Raw genomic sequence first — 26,706 nt, 5'->3', positions numbered from 1 at the left:
ACATGATAAGTCAACATTCAAGAGGATCTTCTTTTTCAAATGAACTGTTTGTCAGTATCTAATAATAGTTCTTTAAAAAAGCAAAGTCTTATAAATTTTACATTATGATTAGACATTTTGTGTGGTGTTGGCCAAGTCTGTGAAGGAACATAAAGGCTTGTTCACACTCCCCCCTGGAAGGTAGAAATGTTTAGACTAATCAAGTTTAGTCAACTTGCACAATGTCCCCTTATTAACTGAGCAATATAATTATTGGAGAGAAGAGAATTAAATATATAAAAATCAAAAAACAGAAAGAGTTTTGAAAGATCATCAATTTTTCACAATTTTGCAATCTACTGAGATTCTTCTACAAGTATTATGCTAATAAATCCTCTTTTATTTTGAAATAGCCCATAGTTAAAATGTCCATTGCATTGTTTTATCTTTTGTTAGGGCAATTATGGCAAAATGTAAAAATTCAGGGTCTCATTTTTATATATACACATGCATTTATATATATAACTATATATTTATATATATCCATGATATTGAGAAAGGAAGAACATTTATAGTTTATTCATAGCAAATCGCATTTCTGAACAATTTTATGAAGCAAATGTAATATTATAAAATATATTAACTAAATATTTTATGGCGTTAGTAGCCATATTTAAGAAATGCAACTTTTTAACTCAAATATATTATGTCCTGTGATTTAATCTTAAAATGCCTGGATTAAAAATTAGTACCCAACAAGAAGATTAAGGGAACAGTGTTCTCATTTTTCAGAATCTGAGGGCTTTGCATGCTGAGTTTCAGGGAAATGCCAGACATATAACTTGTGATTTTAACAGAATAAATGCTGAGGACAATGCATGCTGCACTAACTGATGACAAGTGTCATCTCTTACTCTGCCAAGTCAAATATGAAGGTAAGTGTCTATCAAAATTCCCACTTGACAGAGCACTGGAAGTTAGATATGTTTATAAAAGAAAGTTCTAGCAAGAAGTGTCTGGTATGGTAAAGAAAGTAAGAGTAATCACTTTTCATTCTTGGAGTCACCATCTGGGGAAATGTAAGATGGTATTCTTAAGTCTTAGCTACTACCTCATTACAAACACTTCATTAGTGTTTTTCAGCTGCTCATTTGTCTTTCTTCTCTCCACCTGCATATCCTCCCAGCCAATTTTCAATAATGACTGTCCCTTTTCCCAGCTCTCAGTGTGCCAAACATTGGACAGATTCTGAAAGGCTTTGCTTCAAAGTGAAATGAAGAATTTGGCCAGGACTTAGCTGCCATGGAGACACCCTCGATATTTTTTCTTGCAAGGCACATTTTTCTGAATTGAACATGTTTCCCCTTCTCATTTTCTTCCTAAGAGTGCTTCTTTCCCAATAGCCCCAGTGCTACTCCTCTCAATTTATAGATTAAGAGAAAACCAGGATTTTCTTTTGTTTCGTGCTTCTACTTATTTAGCATATTTTAACCATTTCTTCCTCTTTGCAGTATATGACATTTACTTACCCAACCCTCTATCTTAATTGTTTCTAGAATATCCAGGATTCTCTTCTCTGTCTACTAGAAACTTCAGAACCTATTTAACCTAATTTATATACAAACATCTGACAGTTTGGTATTTAACATCAGCTCTTGAATTGAAGACTTACCTAACATTCTGTACATGCTTAGCCTACTCATTTCAAGTTATTCTAATTCACTTCTTCAAGTCATAAAATCATTACTCTTTGTACCCATCGCCATTGTGAGCTATTTTTGAAAATAAGACAGTGTTAAAAATCTCTTCTAATTCTAACCCTATCACCCTAACTATCATCATCTCTGTGCTCTAAGGCCAATATCTTTATATACATATATATTTTTTTTTCCTGAATCCACTTCTCTTTGTCAATGCAGTTTCTATCTTGCATCCAGAGTAGTTATTTTTTTTTAAAATGTAAATATGATCATGTCCCACATCTTTAATCCCACCTTCACTTTAAAAGATTCCAAATTATGTTTTTAATTTTTCCCCTGGCTTTATTGAAATATACAAATAGACAATTAGTTGCCCATATTTACATTTTACAATTCAATCATGTGTGTGTGTGTGTGTGTGTGTGTGTGTGTTATTATGGTTGGCATACAATAATATACCAGTTTCAGTTGTACAACCTAGTAATCAGAGATCCACATAACTTGCAAAGTGGTCACCCCACTAAATCTAGTACCTCTTTTTCCCCTTACATATTTATTACATTATTAATCATCTTGCCCATGCTACACTCCACATCTCCAAGTCTATTCTGCAACTATCAATTTGTACCTCTTAATCCCTTTACATTTTTTACCACCCCTCAACCCCCATCCCATCTAGTAGCCTTCAAAATAGTCTCTGTATCTATAAGTTTATTACTGCTTTTATCGCTGTTGTTTATTTGTCCTTTAGATTTCACAAGTACATGAAATCATGTGATATTTGTCTTTCTCTGACCTACTTCATTCAGCGCAGTACCCTCTAGGTCCATCAAGGCAATATCTTTCTCCATCCCCTTCCTTTTAGTCTGTGTGTGTCTTTTAATTTGAAGTGAGTCTCTTGTAGGCAGCATAGTTGTGGGTCTTGTTTTCTTATCCATTCAGCTACTTTATCTTTTGGTTGGAACACTTAATTCTTTTCCATTTGAGGTACTTGTTGATAGGAATGTAGTTATTGCCATTCTTTATTCATGTTTTCGATACACGTTTTTTCTTCTTAAAGAAGTCCCTCCAACATTTCCTGTAATCCTGGCGCGGTGGTGATAGATTCCTTTAGCTTATTTTTTGTCTGGGAAGCTCTTTATCTGTCCTTCAACTCTAAATGATAGCTTTGCTGGATAAAGTATTCTTGGTTGTAGATCCTCGGTTTTCATCACCTTGAATATTTTGTGCCAAGTCCTTCTGTCCTGCATAGTTTCTTTTGAGAAATCAGCTGCCAGTCTTATGGGTGCTCCCTTATAGGTGACTATCTGCTTTTCTCTTGCTGCTTTTAAGATTCTCTCTTTGTATTTGACCTTTGGCATTTCCATTATGATGTGTCTTGGTGTGGGCCTCTTTGGGTTCCTGTTTTTTGCTATTTTTTGAGCTTCCTGCGGTTTTATGTCTATTTCCTTCACCAGGTGAAGGAAATTTTCCATCATTATTTCTTCAAATAGCTCTTCAACATCTTGTTTTCCTTCAAGTATTCCTATGACATGAATATTTTCACATTTAATAGTGCCCCATAGGCTCCTTAAATTATTATTATAGTCTTGGTTTCTTTTTTCTTGTCATTCTAATTGAGTGTCCTTGGCTTCCCCATCTTCTGTATGGGTGGTTTGATCTTCTTCTTTATTCATTCTGTTTTTTCCATCTAATATTCTCTTCATCTCAGATAATGTGCTCTTCATTTCTGACTGGTTCCCTCTTATAATTTCCATTTCCACAAAAAACATTTTTAATGTTTTTTTATCTCTTTGTTAAAGTTCTCACTGTGTTCATGTACTCTTCCCCTAAGTTCATTGAAAATTTTTAAAACCAGTGTTTTGAACTCTACATCTGATAGATTACTTGACTCCATTATTCCTGGATCTCTGTTCTCTTCTCTCATATGGTTTCTGTTTCTTTCTTTCCATTTTGGCAGTATTTCTGTTTCTGTTTCTATGTACTAAGCAAAAATCTTAAGTCTCCGGGTCTTATTAGCATGGCTTTGTTTAGTAGGTGTCCCATGGCACAAGTCTGGAGAGGGGTTCAGCTGCAGGCCAAGTTTAGCCCCAGCCTGTACCCTTCTGGGGTCACCAGTTAAGATACTGCAAGCAATCCACAGATGCTGTGCTTATAGTTGTCTCAAGAAACCACACCAGAAACCAAGGCCAGCTTCTGCTAGTGTGTGTCTTGGCTCTGCACAGCAAGGAGCACCTGACTCATGGAGGATACATCCGGATGTGGCTTGGATGGGGCTACAACTGGGGGAGGCAGAGTTTCAGGGAATCCTCTGGGCATAATAACCTCTGTTATCCAGTTTGATAACATCTCAGCTATGGTGGCACTGTGTCAGCACACTGGAAGTGGGGAGGGCTCAACAGAGGAACAATGGATACCACCGGCACTTCTCTCTGGGAGAGACTCTAGCCTCCAGTCCTCACTCCGACAACTCAGTGTCCCACTGTAAGTCCCTGTTACCCTCTGCGCTGCTGAACCTGTGCTGGTGCCTAGAGTGAGCAGTTCTGTCATTGTGAAAGTCCGCTCATGGACAAAGCCCCTTTAAAAGTCATCTGCTACTACCACAGCCTCTGTCCCACTCAGCCACTGGGGACCAGGCAGCCTCGCATCCTCACTCTGTCCTACCTTTTGCCATTGCAGGGTGATTTCTTAGTTCTCTCCCTAGTTGTATGGCCTGTTCATCTAGATTCCAGGTGATTTTCCTTGCCGTTTGCTCTTTGTTTTCATCACAACTTTGATTTGGTTGCCAGAGAGATGAACAGAGCCTCTATCATCTATGTCATTTTTTTTTCCTCCAAGATTCCACATTTTTTATTGTGAGAAAGATAGAGTCAGAGTTATGCTGTTAAATGTTTTACAATCAGTTGGAGGTTAGGGTGGGATGTAAAAAACCCTAATTTGTAGCATTTGCCAAATTTTCACAGTTTACTCCCATGGTGGCCAATTTCAAACTAGCAATGTGACATCACTGAGTGTAGAGTTAGAACAAGATGTGTACATTCAGCCTTGAAGAGCCAGCATAAGCTCACTCTAGCACATCGCTGAATAGAGGAAAATTCCTTAACTTGAATTTGTGCCTTTTGACTTGGTTGTTAATCTAGACTGTCCACTGACCTCTCTGAGCCTCTGTTTAGTTTCTCAAATGTGTTCTGTGTTCTGCTCTCTCTAGCCAGAGGGACTTTGTATGTGCTATTTCTTCTGCTTGGAACACTCTCGAATTCAATCTTGCCAAAATTAAGATCTTAGCTCTATTGAAATTTTCTTAGAAAGTCTTTTCTGATTCTGACTGCACTCAGACTAATCCAGACCCCCCTACTGTATGCACACTAGGTATCACGTACTTCTTCCTCTTTCTTAATATTGTTGTCATTTTTACATCTGTGTGACTATTTTATTAATGCCTGACTCCTCAACCAGGCCGTAAGCTCTATAAATACAAGAGTTATGCTAGGGTGGGCTCATCATTGTATTATCAGAGCCTATGTTCAGCACAGTTCTAAGTATATAGTAGTTTCTAATAAATAATAACATGTTGAATGATAAAACAAAGAAATCTTTATCCTTCTACTACACAGTACTTAGTATAAACTAGAGGTTTATTTGATGTTTATTAATGATTAGTTGAAGATTTTATTTATTCCATTTTCTCACTTATGATTAAATGTTTTCACATTTACTATTATCTTTATTCCTCAATATTCTTCAACTCGATATTATTCTCCCCCTTACCTGCTACCTTATAATTCCCTGCTCTATTATATTCTTCAAAGTCTATATTCCAAATTATTTAAAATGCCATTGTTATAACCATAACTTTATACATCATCAGGCTTTATCACATTTGGCATACATTCTACATTATTTAGGAAAAATTCATTGGTGTTAAATTTGATCCTGGTCAGAGATGATGTTGGATTGAAAAAATGATAGTAAACAATGAAAATTATTTAAATTATTAAAATCATTATTAAAAAAGATAATTCATCCTCAACATAGATATTTTGTGAGGAAAAATGTGATTATTTACAATTAAATATTGTGAGTGGCATCTTAAAAACTGCTCGATAGCAGAGACTTTCAGAAGAATGCAAGTCATTATATAAGTGGTAGACTTAATGAGCTCATTCTAACATTTTGATTGCTAACACGGATAATGAATGAATGAATTCAAAATAATTAAGGCATGTTCGCATAAAATCGCCCTTGACATTTAGTAAATATATAGTCAACCATGTTATGCAGGTGTTGATACTTTAACATAAATAACTTAGTTGTATAAAAATAAATATACAAGATAAATATATAGTCTTTCTTATTTGTAAAGTCTGATTTTTCCCCTGATACTATGTTCAATAGAACATCTCTGGAGGTGGTTTCTACTGGTTTGTTTGTTTGTTTTGTTTTGTTGTTTTGTTTTGTTTCTGAAAGTGAGGTGACTCTCTTTTTTGCCTCTGTATCTTTCACTTAAAAGGTCAGATGCCTGTTTATTTCAAGTCAATTTTTAAAAACTAACTTTAAATAAAAAATAAGAGACAGAGAATCTATTCTATCAAGATTTCTATTTAAACACTTTGCTTAAAGTACTTGTTGCCTAATGTTTTAGAAACTAGAGGTATTTCTTTTGAAGTGTCAATCTGACTATTATCGTGATTTTGATGGTAATTATAGTGGAGTGCTCATATTTCAAAAAGAGATCAGAAGTTCATTTTATTTTCTGCACTGAATGAATTTAGGAGAGTTCCTGTGGCTTTTGAGTCCTGAGTACATATATTTGCAATGCATTTTGATGTAGTAAACTCATTGTTTGGGTTTATCTAGATGGTTAGACAAGCTGGCTATATTAACAATCAGTTCAATGGTTTAAAATGTAATATCTAATATCGCAACTGTATATGAAGCTTGTTTTAAGTGTAGACTCTATCAGACAGATACCACACGCTTTTCTGTAGAAACTACTTTTAGTATAATCAAACCACAAATCGAATACATATATTTTAGCCTTTAATTAGAGAAACCCTAAAACAAATTTTATGAATACAAATAAGTAATGTCACTCTTTGGTCCCCACTTGTGGCAGTAAAACTAAAACACTGAAAATGGATTTAGAAAAAAGAGTAAAATGACTCTTGTGTTATGATTTATGGTGAGTCTATACAAAGCAAGAATATAACAAATCACAGTGTGGTTTCTGGTTAATTTATCAAATAAGGCATTTATGCATAAAATCCCATAGCAGCTTCTTTCCGAAAGTAGAAACCACAGAAAATGCAAGAATAAATAGAAATATATAGTATTAGTAACCTTTCACACACCACTCACAATACAATATAGCAGTAGATAAAAGTGAAAAAATAAGAAAAACTAACGTAAGTAAAATGCACATATCATGATAATATATTAAATTTGGCATCGGGTAATAATGAATATACATTTTCAAATATACACATAGGATACTTATGAAAACTGACCATATATTAGTTTGCAAAGGCAAATTTAGTTTTATAAATCAAGACTAATAACATTTATAAATCAAGACTAATAATACTAATAACAATTACAACACATAAAAATTAGACATTAATAACAAGGTCAAAAAAACAAAAGGTCTTTTTACACTGGAAAGACAATAAATTCTTAGGTCAAAGAGAAAATACAAACTGAAATTTCAAAAATAATTTAAAAACAATAATGACGATAACAATTAGTTCATTCAAGAATACATAAGATAATATTTAAAAGACATTATAAGAAAACCTGTAGGATTACTTAGATCTATAGAAATACATGAATGAAAATAAATACATTAAATATTCAAATAAAAATATGAAAAAACTATATTGAAAGAAAATAGAAATGATATAATAAAGAAAACAGCTAAAAGTAATGATTAAAAAAAAAGCCTTAGAACTAATAAAGAAAAATAAAATTTGGTGCTTTATAATTAAACATTTAAATCATTATTTAGTCCAATCAATTAAAAATGGGGGAAAACCCACAAATATAAGGGAACATGACAAATGAAAAATAACCATAGAAACAGAAGTTCTTTTCTGGGTAAGAGCAGCCAAGAAAACAGGCTTCTCTTCTCCCAGTTCCCAGATTAGGGTGACAGTTTTCCTCCAAGAGGGGCAGACTACCACAATTTCTCATCTATACTCCACTTGCTTTTGGTCACGGAAGCTCTATTCAAGGCAAAATCTGCTGAGAAATCTGGAGTTTATTTCTTTCACTCAGCTATCAATCACAGAACAAAAGTTCTGCTCCAGGCAGGACAGGCAGATAATATTGGACTCCAATTTTGCACCCTCACCTTAGTCATGTGACAGAAATTTCATAATGAATGGTGAGTTGAAAAGAACAGGGGCTGTGGACTCTACTCAGTGACTCATTTACAGATCAGAGGTATTTCTCTGTCCAGCTCAAAAATAGTAACAAAGAGATTCTCCCCAGGGAGTGAGGCAGATGATAAGAACAGACAGCTCTCCATAGTTCACAGCTCTCACTAAGGGGACTGACTTTATTTTCAGAGATGGAGAAATTCAAGACAGAGAACTTCCAAAAACAATGGAAGTGTTGATGGGAAGCGATTAAGAAGGTCTTTCAGTTCCATGATAGCAGTAAGTGAAACCACAGGGCAACTAGAAGTTTAGTGGAGACAACCAAGAAAAGAAACAGATTTAAAAAAAATAATAAAATTAAAAAAAAAAAAAAGCCTTTCTGGGCTCAGAATAGCATCAAAGACTGGTTTTGAAGACTAATCCTGCAAAAATCTCAAATTTAATTTGACCAGATTATGGAGTAATTTAATCCCCAGGGATAAAGTATTGTCAAAAATAATAGAACAATCAGCTAGCAATTTAGTGGAGGCTAAGGACTGAGAGAATTTGTCACTAGCAGATCTCTTTCACGAGACTAAAGGAAATTCTTCAGGCTGAAGGGAAGTAATACCAGAAAGCTAAAGGATGGGAAAAAATAAACCTTACAATAATAGCCAACATAAGAGAACTACGGTAGCATTAAACAAAAACAAAAATAGAAATAAAGAGGGACATTATGTAATAATAAAAGGGTCAATCCACAAGAGAGATAAAATAAATATAAACATTTATGCGCCTTACAAAAAGACATACGTAACAAAATCCACGAAGCAAAAACTGACAGAATTGAGAGCAATAGGCAAGTCAAAATAATAGCTGGTGGAGCAACAAGAACTCTTACTGCTGGTGAGAATGCAAAACGGTACAGTCACTTTGGAAGATAGCTTGGCAGTTTCTTACAAAAATAAACATAATTTACCATACAATTAAGCAATTGCACTCCTTGGCATTAACCCAAAGGAGTTGAAATTAACTTTTTCTTCCTTAATACAATAATATATATTTATAACAGCCAAAATAACAGCATTTGTTTAAAAGGGAAAAGAGGACATATTCAGTGAAATTTGAGAAAAGACAAAAATGTTTTATATATCTACTACTATTTAAAACTGTATTGGAGTTAACATGTAATACTATCAACTGTGAAATAAATGGTAAAACTTGAAAAGGTATGGCAATCAGAAAGCTAACTTCGGATAATAAAATAAACCACAAAGCCTTTGTAATTAAGACGGTATAGTATTAGTACAAAAGTGAGAAGTTAGAATCATAGCACACAATTGAAAGTCCAGAATCAAACTTAAGAACAAATAGCAACCTATATGTATATTATAAAAGGAGCATCTAAATTGCTGGAGAAAAGATAACTACTTGAAATAAATGGTGATATAATAATAAGGTACTCATTTATAAAAAGTATAAAAATATACCTCTTATACTATATACCAAAACCTAAATGCTCGCAGATTTAAATTAAAAAAAAAAAAATACAAGTAACAGAATACAAGGATAAATTCTTTATAACTTGATATATGGAAAACTTTTTAAACAAAGTTTGGAAATAATATAAGAAAAGAATGATAAATTCATCTATATTGACATAATAAACAAATATATGAAGTAGGTGAAAAGCAAAATGACAATCTTGGAGAAAATAACTGCAACCTGTATCACTGACAAGGAGTTAATATCATTTATATAGAAAGAGCTCTTAAGATTGAGGATAAGAACAAAAACCTAGTAAAACACGAGAAAAAAATATTAAAGGACATTCAGTGGTAAAGTAATGCTCTTTAAACATATAAAATATAATCTAGCTCAAAATAAAAAATAATAATAAAATACAAAGATGTGTCCATTCTCTGTTGGTGCAGCTGTTAATAAACAGACTTTCTCTTATATTGCTTGTGAGAGTGCAAAATGGTACAATCTAAATGAAAGGTACTTCATCGGTATCTCTAGAAACTATGTTAATTTGCTCTTTGACACAACAGTTTCACTTCTACTGATCTACCTTGAAGTTACATTTCCACAAATTCAAAACAACATATACACAATGCCATTATTTGTAATAGCATTGTTTGGATGGCATTGGTAATAAATCCAAATATGCGCATTAATAAGTAACATTTTATAAATTTGGCATACTCAATTATGCAACTTTCAAACATAATGAGGACATCTCTATCTAATCTCATAATGTAATATGATTTCTAGGATATATTTTTAAGTGAAGAAAACGAGGCTTGAAGCACTGCATATAGTACGTTCGTTAACTGTGTTCAAGAAAGTAAAAAACACTTGCACATGCGCATGCACACACACTTATATGCTTCTTAGCAAAGAAAATACACAGGAAGGATAAATTAGAAAGTATTCCTATAAATGGTTTCCCTTGAGGATAAGAGATTTGGAGCAGAAGGAATAGGAATGAAAGCTAAATTCAATGTACCTTTTAATATAGTTTGACTTCTGAACCATGTATTTATTTTTCATATTTATAGTTAAAATAAAAAAGTAAAATATACGAAAATACTTTAAAATACATAATTATTACACCATTCTACTGATCTATTGATTTATACCTCATCTATCTGTAGAGTCTACAAACATCTATTGGGTGCTTTCTTTGGGCCAACAACTGTTCTAAATACAATAGAAAACTAGAGAGCCTGGTACCTGTTCTCTCATGGAGCTGATTTAACTGGACCTGCCCTTTTTAGTAGGAAGGCTCCATCCAATGTGCCACAAAGTCCATTTTAGACCTGCCTGGACTTTATAGCATTTGTATGCATGACTCTTGATTTAAAAGAATGATTTCACAATAAATTTCATAATAAAAAACTGAACTAACAGGAGTGATGTATTTTGGTTACGTTCAGAGCAACAATGTTTAATACAGAGTAAGAGGCAGATGCACTGATTGCCACTGTAAACTATACTTGTGAGCCAGTCTTAGAGGAAGAAAATCTCAAATATTTATCTTCGTATGGTTACTCTGTGAAGGAAATAATGAAAATAACTACACTCTATTAAGAACTTGTTATGACCCAGACATTCTGCATAGGGCTTTTTTTAATTTATTTTTTATTTTTATTAATCTCCATAGGAGGTTATACTTATTTCTCATAAAAATAAACTGAGTAATAGAGATGTTAACAAGCTTACTTGATATATTGAGAAAATTATCTGAGATAAATGGAATTAGGTGTAGCTAGCATTCCAGTCTTATTCTTTCTAAATTCAGAGCCTATTTTCTTATGCACTACTCATAGTATGTCTAAAAGTAAAAATATAGTTTTCTGAGGAAAGAGGTTTAACAGCACTGGTCAAAGAAAAAGTCCAATATGGAGAGAGAAAGATAGCACTGAATGCTTTGAATAAATATGTATCAATAGGCCTCATATTGAATACCTATTAACAAGTAAATATTAAGATGCTAAAAAGAATAAATTAGTGAAGAAAAGTCTTTTACTTTATTAAACTTTAAATTTACTGTAATAAAAATGATTTATTCTCTCCTCTATTGTTTGCAATAACAAAAATAGAGTGTTCAAAAATTTTTCCTGACTCAGACAAATTCATTCCAAGTCTATAGTTGGGAATGCAATTACTAAATTCCTGTTTTTGTTTACTAAAAGATTTGGAGATTGGGAGAAATGGATAAACAATTAAAAATAAGGGCGAAATTTTGAATTTCATAAAGGTAAAGAAGGTGTCTCTGAATACTAGAAATGTTTGAGGTTAATGTAGATCCCAGACAAAATTCTATAAAAAAGATTGTTTAAATGGATGCATTGTGAACACTAGAGGAGGATTTCTGAGAGTCAGCATAGGTTAAATTCTCATCAGTTTAATTCAGTTTTCTAGCTTGGTGTGATTTACTAGATCAGCAATAAGGTTAACATAGATTATAATATAGATAAAATTTTCTAAAGTACCTTACACATTTTGTGTAAGAAAGAGAAATATAAATTTGATAGAAGAAAAATCAGGTAGGTATATTACTGGTTAACAGATTACCCTCAAAAGAGATCTTAAGCTCAATCTTGCTTAATATTATATGGCTAATTTGTGGAATGGGTACAAATTTATAATTGCTATATGTTTCTCCTACTAATATCTTTTCCTTGAATTCCATCTCTCTGATATTTTGATGCTCCACTTTTAAGCAGCATAGTCTGGCATGTTTTATTTCATGAATAGTTTCATCCTTTTCTGTATGGTATTGTTTGAAAATAGCATGGGACCATATTCATTTTTCTTTTATAATTAGTCTGATATCCGTCATTTCACAGGTGAATTTAAATAATTTACATTTTTATTTGTATTAATGTTTATAGAGATTATTTCTTCGACTTTTTTTTTTTTTCTGTTAAGAATCTTACCTTGCGTATATTTCTCTATTTCTTTTCTGGACTAACTTGTTGAAATATCTATTTCCCTTTCCCCTATCCTGTGTTTTATACTTCTGCTGGGTGAAAGCAATGAATTATATTTCTTCTATACTTCTTAAATTTCTTAATTTAAGCAATTATTAAATTTCATAATACATATTGAAGCATCTATACAAAACATTTAAGTAACCATGGTAGGGTAGGGGAAAGTTGTAGAAATTGGGCTTGGAGATGAAGGGGAAAAATAATAGCAATATAAAATAAATAAGAAGGGCTGAGGTCCAGACAAATGGCAAGAGGCAGCCATAATCTGTTCAGGGTGATTAACTACTACCTATATTCTTGAGGTAGTCAAAATAAAATTATTCAAAATTGATCTCTTCCTAAATATGACATTTTTTTTTGCAAATTTAATTAACTTTTAAATAGCCCATATTATTAACTAGATTTTATCTTTTTAAGGACTATTTTCTGCTGTTTTGCCAATTTGTCTTATTTTTATGTTATGTGTCTTTACCCTTTATTTTGAGCTCATTTTGTTTTTTAAGAAAATGTATACAAAATGTTGGCAAATTCTCAAAGTCTTTATAAGTCTGAAAGTGTCTTTATTTTGCTATCACTCTTGAATGAGAATTCAGCTCAGAAAAAGCTCCAGATTGTCAGTGAATTTCTCTCAACACTGCAGAGGTATCATTCCATTCTCTTTGGCTTCCATTGTTGTTTTTCAGAAGTCTATGTCAATCTAACTATTGCTCATTTGTAGGTAATCTCTTTTGTGGATGCTGGCTTTAACAATTTCTTCAACTTTTTTGATTCAGTACTACAAGGTGTCTAGACAGGGAGTTGAGTTTTTTTTGTTTTTTTTTTTTAAAATTTGTTTTTCGTGCTTTTGATTTGAGGCATATTGTCTTCTCTGGAAAATCAAGAACTATTATCTCTTCAAATATTGCTTTTTTCATAATCTTTCTTCTCTTGAAACAAACTTTGGAATAATAGTGACTGGATTCTGACCGTTTCTGAATCCAAGCTTTTTTATTACTCTTTTATCTTTCCTATCTGTTGTTGTCATTCTATAATGATCTCTTTATTCCTGTCTTGTTCAAAGCTTATCTTCTTTTTAGTAATTTCAATTAAATAATTTTTCATTTGCAAGTTTCTAATCATTTTTTGTTTGTTGTTTTCCGTGTGTTTGTTTCATTTCTTCTTTTCTTTAAATGGAAGATTTGTTCATGCATCGTGCACTTTTGTTTCTGTTTCTCTGTCTCTCAGTCTCTCTCGGTCTCTCTCTGTCTCTCTCCCTCTCTCTTTTATGGAGTTTTTGGACCTTGTTCATTCATGAATGTCTGGGAACCTGACTGCAGACATGGTCACTGAGTCAGTGAATTGTTTTGTTCACTTTCTATTCAAAAAGTAGGGCCTTTTGCCTTCCTACCACCCTCATTTGATTCACAAGTTCTTATATGATATTATGAAAAAGGTCAGCCAACAGTATTTTTGGTTTATAGGTTTCAATTTAAAAAAAATTATCTTTGATATTTCCTTAGAATTCCTATCCTACTACATTGCTTTAAGAAGTGAATCTACATTTGTTTCCCTGATTAGAAATGGGCATCATCTCATGGGAACTTAACTCTTGGTCAACACTGTCTGATTCCAGACACAAAGCCCAACATGCCCACAGCATTACATCTAATCTCTACTTTGTGTTTTCAATAGTCTTGGTTCAAATCAAAATTTATCTTGTTTTTGAGCTCAATTTTATGTTTATTTTCTTTCCATTTTCATATATTATTTGTCATTAGTATGCATTTACAGTAGGACATGCAGTAGGATGAGTAAGTAGAAATTCATTTTAGCATCTTGACCAGAATTCCTCTATCATTTACTTTTCCATTCTTACTATTCTATGTAATTCTCCTATTTTTGAACCAAGACTAGTAATGACAGAGAAAGGACACACATCCAAGAAGTCAGGGACCTGAATCTTTGGGCTCAATCATTATACTTCTCAATATAAAATCATTCAATAAATCAAAGCTACTATAAAGTTCTTTAGCAACTATAAATTTTATGTTAAAGGATACTGAAAATTACTTACATGTTAAATTTGGAATAAATTCATTTTATATAATAATACATAGCAGTTCTATTGGTCCAGAATATATTATCTATTACATAAGATGTATATGAATGTAATAAAAAAGAAACAGAAATATTACAATTGAATATAAAACTAAAATTTAATTATTCATTGGCACCTTTAAATTTATTGACTGTCTACTTTTTCAAATGGGTTTTGAGTGGTAAGAGTAAAAATTCAAAGGAGTGTTAAGGTAATTATGTGAACATATAAATTTCACTAAAGGATTCCAGGGTAATAAATCACTTTATTAGGAAACCTAAAGCAGCATTAACATTTCATTCATACTTATTTAGCAACAACCATATTTGTGGAATAATTTGTATCTAATTTTAAAAAATAAACTGATATTGAGGTTACCTAAGGATGGCTACATTATATGTATGATTTATGATCAATTGTGAGCATGGTGTTCATCATGCAGACAAAAGAAATAAATTAAACGACCAACGCAAATCATAAAAAGTGAAGAAAAGTACCTAAGGGCTATTATATTGACACATGTTCCCAGAAAATTGTGTCTCCATTCATGTCCCCTTAAATTGTTGACATATACATAAAATAATGCAGTGGAGAATTTTCACCATGTCTAATAAAATATGTTACGGATGCACTCTGTTTACATGAAAGAACTTCACTGGTATTCAGTATCAAAAGCCCTTTAAATGTGTGAAAACTTAGATAGTTTTTAGATAGAGAGACAACTAGATGATAAATTGATTTTGCTGCTAGATAAAAGAATACGTTTGAATTCTAATTTTTCATTTATTAAACATCAAAAATAAAAGGCAGAGCTACTTTAAAAATGTGTTCTTAGCTTTCTTCCAAGTGCCCAAAGAGACAATAAGTCCTGGTCCCTTTTTCCCTGATGGTAGGGAGGTGGGTGCGGGTGGTATAGATCAAGAAAGCCAAGGACTAATTAATATTGGACATTCTCCCTATTTAATATTTTTCAAGTTTATGTGGAAATGTTTCCGATAATATTTCAGTTAAGACTTGGTCTTAAACTACGCCAGTTGATTCACTAGCAATAATCACTTGTTTTGATAAAAGGATAAATAGCGACCTATGAAATTTCCTCTAACTATGGTGATAGCTCAGCTGAAAATCTATGTGTACATACCACCACAGATTAATCCTGACCAAACTTTAACCTTTATTCGTTCTGTGAATGATTTTCTACCTGTTCACATGACTGCCTCAGCAAGTGTAATAAGCCATGATATAACTGCAGATGAATTATCTCGATGGGGATGGTAATTGTTTCTAAGAGGAGGTAGTGGCCTACACCTGAGTTACAAGATAAACAGTTAATAATGATAGTTTCTCTTCCTAATGGACTAACTGGTATTTTCATCCCTTAATCCATGTTGGGTAACTGGTTCCTATTGGGGATCTCTGAATATGTTTTGAAAGTGGCATTGGCAAAAGTAGTTTCTAGACAGGCTTACCATTATTCTAAATAATAATAAATTAAAAAAATAGATCGCATTTGTAGAATTCTCATTATGTGACAATGATTATGATTCCCTTTTTAAATACTTAAATAGGTAACCCCAAACTCCGTGAGGTAAACCTCACAATCACCATGGTTTTATGTTATACTCTTGGTGCGAAGCCTTGATATAATAAATGAGCATATACAGAAAACAGTGATGTAGAAATTTTCTTCCTTAAGTTTATGAACTCTTTAGCTCTCTATCAAAAGAACTCTTGTGATTTCATGGAATCTAAGTAAAGAATCCTTGCAGAATCCTCAGTTGACTATAAACTCTAATGAGCACTGTAGTCAAGTTCCATAGTACTTGAGTTTGTCTCCTTCAAGTTATGAACTCTCCCGTAAACAAATTCACTGCATACTCCCGTGAGCACACTGACACAAATTAAAAAATATTTTATTTACAATTTTTAATCTTATTGTCTCTATCACGCATACTTGCATTTGTATGTGAAAATGGGTTTTGCTTTATTTCCGAAAATGCTAAGCTCTGAGATGTCATATCTCAATATAAAAACGTATCAGTGTTGCTTTGAAGCTCAGCAAGGTGATATTCAAATGCTCCACTGGTGTAGCTGGATCCCGATTTTCAGTGGCATGCTGAAACTACTTAATTCTCAAAACTGGAATACCAGCAGTGGAATTTTTCAGTTAATTATCCATATCTATATCATGTCTTGAATAAATTTTTTAAACGAAGTATGTTTTAAGTATTTTTCACTCATTATTGGTAAACTTTCCTGCTTTCCTGCCACCTCTTCTATGTACTTGTAATAATGTGCACTATTTAGAGATATTCATTGATATGAAATGACAGATTTATGTTGATTTATTCCTCAGGATAACTTTGTCACATACTCAAAGCTGAACTAGTTTGAGGTTCAAGTTCCAATTAGAACTTAGTACAAACCTCTTCCACAGATAAAAGCATAGTAAAATAATTATTGCCAGGGAATTTCAAAAGCCTCTTACAACTCCCACTATTGCTTTCTTGCCAAAATGAAGTATCTGCTCATTTATTCTAAATTAGAATTGTGTAGTTAACAAAGATTAAGAAGATTAAAATCATGCTGTAATGCCAGCATAGCATAGCATTTAGTATTTCCTTTTGTAAATACTGCTCTCCCATGCTTAGCTAAGTATTATTTAAGATACTATTGGATCTTTATAGCATGTCCACATTGTTAAGAATTTAAGCTGGACATTAAAACATGTATGTACGAAGTTCTATCAAGTATTATTAATGATTAAACAATGAGGAAATATATTATTACAGTGTGTTCAATCTTTAATGTCCATTAAATCCACTTGGTAAATGTAAGTGGAAACAATACTAACTACAATTCTTGCTCTCTCAAGTAGTCCTTTACATATTATAAAGAAATGAGGGTCTTACAACACCAATCAATAAGTGATGAAAGGAAGCCACACACAGTGGCTGTAATTTGAATGGGTCTTTCACAGAAATCTTATTATCCTCCTACTAGTGATAGTGCTAAACAGACATCTTGCGTCCTTCTTTGTAACCAAATGCCTGTGCATATAACAATGTGATTATATTACTATCATGGACCTTAGATCATCTTCAGTATTACAGAGTTCTGAAAATCCTATTAAGAAATCATTTCAAGGAAACACGAATGTTCTTTGAAATAATTTTCAATGCTTTTCTAATTTTTAATATAAATATCTCCTCTAAACCTCTTCTCAAAATGGGGAATAAATCCACTTGTATGTATATGCACAGAGATATGTATACTATACAATTTTTTTTACTATTTTAATTGCTCTTCTAACTAAATATAACAAATATAATGCAAATGTTTGCCAAACTTTATATTAGCTGTGCTTATATAATACTAGCAGTTATAATACTAGCATTTATAACTGAATTGATCCTGATAAGTTCTTTATGAATAAAAAAAATATTTTTTAATATATTGCGATATTGAGTTTTAACTTTTTCTTACTATTTTGTAGTCTAATGGAAAATAAATAAATCATGAAATTTAACACAATCTCCTTTCACTTTTAATTGATCCTCATGGATTTGAGGGAATTTGCCTTTACTTATTTCCCCAAGGGATACCTTCCACTTAACTTTTTGAGTGAGTTAGCTTCATTCAATTTTTGCTCGCTAGAAGCTGGTACAGAATTTAAAACATTAAGTCTCTCATTTTCTACTTTATTAAAGTGTTATTGGATCAGCAGAAGACTCAAACCGACCACACAGATTATAAGGGTAAAGTAGGCAAGAGATAGTGAAGGCTTTGTATCTTCAGATAAATTTAAGTATAATTTTTGTCTTAAATGCTTAATGATGTTTACTTGTGAAGACCTCTGATTGACTCCCATAATCTTTCTTCCTTAACTTCACAAATAGAATTCTTGTGTGTCAAAATTGTTGGTATTTGGCCATTTGTTGAATTTCTCTCTGATATTCTGACATGATTAAAAATGTGATTATTCTACTTAGGTTACAATAAGTAAGCATCATTTGCAATGCCTGTCAGGTCCTAATAACACTCTTTCCTCTGAGAATACATCCAACCAAATTGCCACTATTCTTATGTCTCAGAAAAATAAAACAACACAACTATGGTTGTCCTACAGAGTTCTGCTTTCTGGCCATAGCTGACCAGGGATAGATGATAACTGCTCTAAGCCAGGCTAATCAGAGGCTCTTTCCTAGGAATTTAGAAGTGAGAAAAAATGTAATTCAGACTGAGTTGTTTGCTTAGACTTAAGTTATACAAATCTGAAAGGTGGAAGTGGGGAGGAACTGCTTTGTGCATGGAAAAGTGATTGTGCAGTTAAAGCAGAAAAACAAGAGTGAGAGCAAAAGAGACAGAGAAAGGAAGGGTGTAGGGAGGGCAAGAGACATTGGCTAGTTTTACAGCTTTCTAGCTCTTAGTTTCACTTACCTAAGATAACAGCCAATTTTGAATTTTTTGGATTTTTATTAACTTCACATCAATGAACTTCACAACTTTGTAGCAAGTTACATTTTTTCATAAAGTAAAGGTAAGTTCTCATATTTTTGCTTTATCTTGAAGTGCATGAGATAAGTCACGTGTCTAAATCTTATAGCTCTTATTCTAGGTTTGGGAAATATGCTCCTGACCTTTATTTTCAAAAATGTCGCAAATGTTACATGACTTGATTTCCTAGGTAACAGCATGTGTAGATTTAGTTGTAAATTTTCTCTTTCCTTGACTGATTACTTCAGAGAGGGTAGTTCTAATATATATAAATTTGGGGATCAAAAATTTCCCTCTCATCCTCCATTAGCTCTTACTACCTGCCTCTTCACAGGATCTATATCAATTTTCAAGCAGGATTTGCTGTCCTCTAATTTCCCCCACAGGCCCTTAGGAGCTTATTTCTAGCTTTATGACACTTCCAACTTATGCTACCTAATGAGTCATATAATGATTTAAAATGTTATATATAATGTAAAATTATAACATTAAACCATTCACTGAATACCAAGCACTTTGTCCTTATATGCATTATTTCATTTGTTCTACATAACAATCCTAGACAATAAATATGATTAACATTTTGTTTTGAAGTTTCATGAAGGTAAACAACAAAGTCAAAAGCTAATAAATTACTGAGGTCAAAAATTGAATCTATGTCTGTAACGCCAGACTCATACCCTGAGTCAATAAACCATCCCAGATAACCCAAAGCCATGTGTTTAGCTTATATCTTTATTAAATCCAGTCATATGGGGAGGCAGGAAGAAAATGAGGCTCCCTCTCCCTTTGGGGGCCCAGAGAATACATGGTAGAAATATACATTAGTAGATACAGAGAAATTTGACCTGCAGCATTTGTCATCACGTATTTATCTTCTTAGGGCAGGGAGAGCATCACATATCCCCTGTCTTACCCATTACATAATGTCTTACTGATGGCAGGCTCTTAATAAGAAATTGATTGATTAATAATTAAAATCATGGATGCAGCTTGTACTGCTATTGCCAGGGCAACTGCTCTAAATTGTAACCTCTCCTTTTACTTTCTTATCATAGTTCACTGCAAAAATCATATAAATAATGTTTCCTTTAATCTTTTTATTTTTCAAAATTTTCTGTATATATCCAGAAAAGATACTTGAATGATCATCTAATAAAAAATATAAGTACATGTTAGAAAAGCTTGGGTTTAGAACTTTTTCTTGACTATCTAAGCTCACAGTGATTTCTCCTACTTCCAATTTCCTATAACATTCCTCTTATGACAACGCCACTGATAAACCTTCTGAGAACATCAAGGATTGATGGAATTCTTGTCCTTTATTATTGTTCAGATGAAGAAACTGAGGGTTAAAGAGATAAAGGGGCTCACCTAATGGCCCATCCATAGACAACTGGGGACTGCAGAACAAGTCCAATGATATATCTGCTGCATCTCACTTAATCATTTTGGTCTTTACTGCTTTAGTTATCTCTATTACCTATGCTTTTGGTTACAAACAAAATAAACTGATTTTGGATAATTTGAAGAGAACTGAATATCTTTGAAAACACCCCAAATTGCCCAGAATTAGTGGAATGTTGAAGAACCAGAACCAAAAAATTAGCCGGGGTTGAGAGAGATTGGACACCTAGAAAAATTGCTGTAGTCCTGTCATCCTTCATGACCACAGTAGAGAGTTATAGAAATAGCTATGTCCATAAAGTCACTACTGGCACTGCTGCCTCTAGGTAGGATGCAGATTTTAATACCACTGTTACTGTTCCTGGAATGTTTTTCAGACTGCCTCCTGCTAATTTGCATAAAATACTCTAGAGTGAAAGTTTCAGAAGCTCGTAGCCCAGGGTAAGGTTAGGTCAAAGGCTCGTAGCTAAGTGTCAAGGACCTAGAAGACAACAAATGTAATCCCTCTTCAATTTTTATAGTAGAAGATAAAACTTTGCCTTTCTTTATTGAGATTTCCCCAAACAGAAGGCCTTCAGAGATTGAGCAGCTGCAAGTGAGAACTATCCACTAAACATTCTAAAATTGTTTAATTTACTGTCAAACTAAAAAGTGCACTGGACAAGTTAAGTAGTCAAGAAAGACTTTAAGACTACTGCACTAGGGGAGAGAGCTTGAACTCAAAAAACAGGAGAGTTTTTAAGTGCTGGGATGAGCTAGTGGAAAAGTACTAGAGGAAGTTAGGGAGGAGGTTGATCGTTCAGATTAGGCCATCTGTGTTTGCTAATTGGCTTTTATAAAACTTTGGCTCCTGTCCTCTCACAAAGACTTGGAGATAGGGGCCCTGTCTTTCTTAATAATTATACTTCAAAGGATTAGCTCCTAGGTCCTTGAGAAAAAACACCACTGGGTGGTAAACTTCCAAGAGGATGGGAGAAGATTTTTATTTCAAAGGTGGAGAGAAGTAATTTAGGATTGAAAGTGTTCTAAAGTAAACGCGCTAAGGAAAGGTAGGGTAGGAGAGTACAGTCAGGAAGACAACTGTCTAAAGTTTAGTCGATATGAGGAGAATGCTAAGGCCTTCTTGGTCTTAGTATGTTCATGTTCTGGTTCTTTAACTAGATAGAAACCTATACAAGACTTCAGTTTATACTATTAAATCCTTCTATCCTAAAGGCCTATCACCATACCCTTACAATATGAGAGTGGTAAAAGATGACCAAGTATTTGAATAAACACAATGGAAAGTCATGAAACACCTTTCGGCTGTCTCCTTTTCCCATCAAAACCTTTTGGACAATATATTACTTGAAGATTTCTCAAACAACCTGAGGATAAAAATAGAAATGTTTCTGAAGGTATGAATACATAATTAGATTAAATGTACTTCAAACTGAAGGACAAATAGTTCTCAGGCTGAGTTTATTTTTGGTTGTCTAGAGATATTAATAAAGAAAACTTGAATTCTTGTCAGCAAGCTTCTTTAGAGAAATGGTAGCAACAAATATCTAATTATAGCTCCATTGGTTGTTGACTTTTTGCAAGTTTACTGAAAACATTTTTTCAATATTTAAATTTGGATTCTGTTTCACAACTGGTACATTGAGAGAACACCAAAATATGTGTATTTCCTTTAAAATTGTAAAATAAGGAAATCATCGACTTGTAAGAACTAGTGCTGTTATGTGGGTTACAGTAAAATTTGCAAAAGATAGCTTGGCCTTCACCAAAACTATCCTTCATTTCTGCAAAAACTACTCTAGGCTGACATTATCTTAAATCCCTACACTAAATCATTATAAGAACTCAAAACAACCAAGTACCAATGCTAAACTACAGCTACCTCCAACATATATATTTAGAAAACTAGTATCCCTGTTTCTAGAAATCTTTGCTTGTAACACACATTTTGTTCTCTTAGCATCTTATTACCTTTCAGAACAACAAATACAACCAATCCAGAAGGCAACTAAAATGAAAAATGCCAGGACAGAAGCAATGTAGTTACTTCAGATCAAAAAGGAAAGAATATATTTAAGTGATTTCTATGGTGTTCTGAATTTATGCCAGGAAATAGGGTGAAGGAGTGAAGTAAACTTGACTGGGAAAGTGTGTTTGTGTGTGTGTGTGTGTGTGTGTGTGTGTGTGTGCGCGCGCGCATGCGTGTGCGCGCGCACGTGCAAACATGTAAAATTTTAGACAAAAATATAATTGTTGACTTTTTTTTAGCAAGTCAAGTTCCTAAAACAATAATATTGATGTCTTAATCCATTCTCATTTGTAAATACAAAAATCTCTATCAAAAAATAGTCTCCTTACGCAATCTCTATAAAGGATAATATACCTTAAGTCCTGGCCAAGGCAATGCATCTCTATCTTACAAAAGTATGGCAGCAGGGCACCTAGATAATCCTTTCAACTATGATTGAGCTTTGTAGAGGAAGAAGGCTTTGAAACTATGAGTGAATACTCTGAGGGTTTGTTGTTGTTGTTGTTTGTTTGTTTTTAAGGATGGCAGAAGATTGCTTGGAGAATGGTATTTGAGATGTGGAATTTATTTTTCTTTGACATTTACCCAAAACTGCTTGAAACATAATTAGAATAATGATAATGATGATTCTTTTTCTTGGTAACATGCTTTAACATTACTGTGTATTTTTTTTTTTTGCATGTTGTATATATTTGAATGTAACTGAAACACAGTGAAGTCTCCAAGAGTAGGTTTCCTCTCCATTTTACAAGCTAAAAATACTGATGTCATTGACTAGCAAACAGAAGAGCTCACCTAGAATTGTGTTTTTTTTTTTTTTTTTAGTTTACGGAGTTAACAGATAAAGAAGTTATCACACTGCCTGGAATATGGAAATGCTCAAAAATTAACAGTATTATTAGCATCAGCAGTATGTCAATAAATACTTTACAATATCCCTTCTCTAAATCAAATTGTCAACAAGAAGTAACACAATTTGCAAGACTCTTGCCCTGGGAAAGCATTTTCTTATATTCTTTTCTTATATGATCTCCTTTATTATACTACTTTAAAGGAGATTGCTCATTCCTCCTAAGACAATAGTACAATATATTAGGTATATGAATTGTTTGTCAGTAGTCCCTAAATAAACTAGGCTGATGTCTATGGTTAGCCAAATAAGAAAGTCACTGATTATTTTCTTCCCATCCAAACCTTTGTTCCTATTGTCCCACTGGGATCCTCTTTTTCCACAAGTACGCAGAACATCTGGGAGCCAGGGGTTCTATTGTTATTTAAGATGGCAATCTGCTGCAATTGTCTGCCTCATTCACAACCAATCCCACAGGAAATCTCAATCAAAATTGGATGACATGGATGCTAAGCAAAAGAGGAATCATTCGCTACAGTGAAACTCAAAGAGGAGAAAAAAATAGATGAACTTGACTGTCAAGCAAGTAATTTCTATTCTGCAAAACTAAGTGTTACACTGTGATCGACAGCTAATTTTGATAGACTCTGAACTGAAAAGATTACAAATTAAACTCCCATCAAGCCGAGAAGTTAAAACCTCAACTGGATTAGGCCTATTTGATTCTTCAGAAGCTGCAAAAATTCATGAAACTTCTGCCCCAATTCCTACCATCAAGGTGATTTTAGTGGTCCTATATTCATAAATTATTCTGTAAAGAAATATGTAATTAATACTCACTAAACACGCTGTGCTAGCCTAGTTCCTTTGGCAGGAATAAATAATTTTTAGTATTGTTTATATTATTCCACTATTTAATTACTATTATACTATCTTATTTATACATTTTTTGAATTTAGTTTTTTGTTTTGTTTTGTTTGCCCTAAGGATTATAACAACCCGGTTAAGGAATAGATCAGAGGTGGCTTAAAGGAGAATATAGTATAAAGCTTATATGGAATAGGCACTCAAAACACAAATGAATAAATTCAGAAATACTTGTATTGTTCTGAAAATGGTTAGTAAACTATCATTTTTATTGCCAGAGTTCAGCATGGGTCCTAAAAGATTTCTGTGACTCGAGAAAGGTCAGCTGGAGAGCTAGAAGTAGTGACTCACTTATTCTGTGATGCAGTTTCTGTTAAAATTAAACTGGTAAAGATGACTTCCTGATGTAGTTGTCAACTGTTTAAGAAATTAATAGGTGGGTTCCGGAGAGGATTTATGTTCATTTATCACACATAAATAAGACCAGATTGTATGCTTTTATGACAAGTTACTCAACTCAAAGTAAAATAAACAGAAATGGGAATGTATTGGTGCATGCAACTAAAAAGTTCAAGAGCTGAACCTGTCTTTAGATGTTGTTAGATTCAAAGAGCATCAATGGATGTCTTTAGGATGTTATTTCTGTCTTTATCAGTTTTGTTTTTCTCTGTTTTTGCTACTTGGGCAGGTTTTCTTCATTTGGTAGCTTTTGAATTTGAAGGCACAGATTGTAAGAGTTTGAATGAACTTCAGAGAAGAGATAGTCTCCTGATGCCCCAGAACTGGATGAGATGTACATCTATAAAGTAACTGTAGAATATGAAAATTTTCTGATTGCCCTGATCTGGAACTGCAGTAGAGATGAGACTGGGTTGAGTAGGTATATGAAAAAAGTCTCATCCTAAATACAAGAGTTAAGAATAGGAGGGAAATGATTTCCTAAGGAAAACTGGAGGGGCATGGCCAGAATAATGAAAATAGATGATGATCAAGCTAATTAACAGATGTCTGCTACTTAATTTATGTGACTAGCTATTCAATTCAAATGTTAAAATATGTTGCTGTTTCTTGTTAAAAGATTAAATAATCTTAAAATATATTAGCTAAGAAAGTGAAATTTAAGAAGCTAGAGAAGAAATTATTTTAGCTTTGGACTTGGTGCTGTATTCTCAAGGAAATTGTATGCAGATCATCCCCTTCGATTCCTTCCTTAGTGTCAAGTTCTTAAAATGGGCATTCTCCCTTGTGTCCCTTCTGAGAGGAGTGAGAAGATAGTACTGATTTATTTCTGGTTCATCTTTAAAGAACTAGTCTTCTGGGTGGTGGTCTCCTATTAGACTCTATTTTGGCTACACCCTGAATTTTGTCTCTTGTAGTCTGGATCTGGGGAGTCTTGGAACTCCTGGACCTCGGATTCTTGGTGTCCAATTGACAAAGAATTGAAGGTAGATATAGAAATTAATTGTATGCAAGCTAGCTTTATTGAAAGCGAAAGTATAGTTTTAGAAGAGAGAACAGGCTACTAAGAGTGGTCAACCTTGAAGACAAAGTAAGCTCACTCTCAAAAGGGAGAGGAAGCTGCCAAAAGTGGTTAGCCCCAAAGATTTCTGCCAAGTGAAAGTATACTCTCAGAGGAGAGAGTGGGCAGGCTCAAGGGAGAGCTTCTCTGACCATGGCGGGTTTGGAGATTTTATGCATTAATCGAACTAAGGAGTGTGAAGAGTCATAATTTTGTGTGGTCACTCTGGGCAAAGGTTTTTCTCCCCGCCCCCCCCTGGAATTAAGGAGACGTGCCTTTTCTTACTAGGTTTGGGCTTTTCAAAACAGTCATGGCATCGGATGCATGATGGGTACAGCCTTAACTGCAATGCTAATTTATTATAATGATCATATAATGAAGCAAAAGTGAATTCTAGGTTACACCAGCTATGCTCCTTTGAATGCCTATGCTAGGGACTTTCCCTATCCCCTTTATTTTCCACTTTAGCAGAGAGTTTTAAAATACAAAACTGCTTCACTACGTCAAAGCTATTGTTCAGGGCTGCTTTTCATTTTAGTGGCTCTGAGGAGGGGTCTTAATGTAACTCCTACCTCAATTTAACCTGATTTAGCAAATGCTCTCAATAGTAAATATGGCATTCGTGCCTTGCTTATCTGAATTTCCATCTTCATTTACTTTTAGCCTAAGCATTTCTTACTTTACTTTTTAAATGATATTTAAAATAATTATCCCCAGAAATTTTTAGTTGTTTTCACAGACCTAGAGTCTACCTGTGTATCTAATTCATCATATTGCTAGAAACTGATACTGGAAAGAAGATTTTTAACTTTATTTTGTTGCCCATGAAACCCATGTATGTTTTTTTGAGCAGATGATTTTAGAAAAAATATCTTTGGCTATTGTAGAAAGAACGAATTATACTGGTTGGAGATTGAAGGCAG

This window comes from Pteropus medius, unplaced genomic scaffold (genome assembly GCF_902729225.1).
Source record: "Pteropus medius unplaced genomic scaffold, Ma_sr-lr_union100, whole genome shotgun sequence".
Taxonomy (NCBI): Eukaryota; Metazoa; Chordata; class Mammalia; order Chiroptera; family Pteropodidae; genus Pteropus; species Pteropus medius.
The sequence above is the reverse complement of the archived record's forward strand: the minus strand, read 5'-3'. Positions refer to the sequence as shown.